The following is a 1,297-nucleotide window of genomic DNA, read 5'->3' as shown; positions in this document are numbered from 1 at the left end:
GCTGGTCTCAGGAAAGGGCTTTCCTGCTCTTCCACTGAAGTTCTGGAAAGAGCAGAATTTTCTCCCTTGGGGGATGGAGGAATGGGAGTTTGAGAGGCACTAGGGGAAATTCTGCTTTCAAGTTGAGCTTACAATGCAGAGCTGGCTCTATTCCCTCCTCACAGTTGTGACTGTGGATACAAAGACTTAACTAGGATATTGTTTATCCCATGTTTTGGCAACCTGGCACCTGAGTGCCTAACATGGGAAGAGATTGATTCCCTAAAATCAGTGCAAGGAAAATTATGAAAAGGGAGATTTAGAGAAACTTCAGGAAATCAACTATCCTCTGGTTTTAATCTACAGCGCAATACTATCACTAGTCAAGGTCAAACAGATGCTCGTGACTAAGTAGCAAACAAAATACCAAGTTGTCTGAGTCTAAACTCAACATTTTTTCCCCTGAAACTCCTGCCCATCACCTACACACCAATACATGCCCTACCCTTTCTGGAAGCACCATACAATTGCACACTCAAAATTAAGCCAATTGGGTCCTGTCTCCCTATTGTATTTGTCCCTCCCTGATGTTCTGACTAGTAGATCAGAGTACTTTTTCCATCTTGGGCAGTGGGGTTAGTGAAAGAAACCTGATAAAATCCTGGAAGGGAACTTGATCATTCTCTAAAGGACTTACAAATTGTTTGGCCACCCCTGAGGGGGCCGGGGGATACTGTGCACTGTGGTTGTGCTACACCCTACCTTTCCAACCTGCACAAGCAAGAAATTCTCAGGAGTGATCCCAGACCTTTCTCTCAGCTCTCCCTTTGCTTCAGTTGAGTTTCCAGAAAGTTAGCGCCCTGAGTGAGCCTGAAAGGCTGCGAGCTGCCAAGAAGACAGCTGGGTGCTCAGAGCTCATCTACTAGGACGAATCCCTGGGCCTTAAGTGGCCTTAAGTGCCAGGGTCTGGCGACCCAGGGGGTCCACGCGCACCTAACAATTGCCCCCAGGCCTCCGATGGTTCAGATCGGGTTGGCTGAGGACCCTAAAGGGCAAGGTTGGCCCAGGGAGGAAGAGGTGCAGAGGGCAGAGGTTAGTGCCTTGAGCACGGCTCCACTCCAGCGAGGCCCGGCGCCCTCTCCCTAAGCGTGCAGATTTGGAAACAGGGCGGCCTCGCCTGGCCGCCGCCTCCCGGGCTCGGGTCCCCATATATAGTCATATCCACCGTCAACTGAGAGGCCGACGGGAGGTAGCGAATGGGCGAGCGGCCCCCGCGGGAGGAACGGGGAGGGGGCACGGGGCGGAGGCAGGAGTAGGG

The sequence above is a fragment of the Ictidomys tridecemlineatus genome, chromosome 5 (genome assembly GCF_052094955.1).
Source record: "Ictidomys tridecemlineatus isolate mIctTri1 chromosome 5, mIctTri1.hap1, whole genome shotgun sequence".
Classification (NCBI taxonomy): domain Eukaryota; kingdom Metazoa; phylum Chordata; class Mammalia; order Rodentia; family Sciuridae; genus Ictidomys; species Ictidomys tridecemlineatus.
This window is presented reverse-complemented; position numbering follows the sequence as displayed.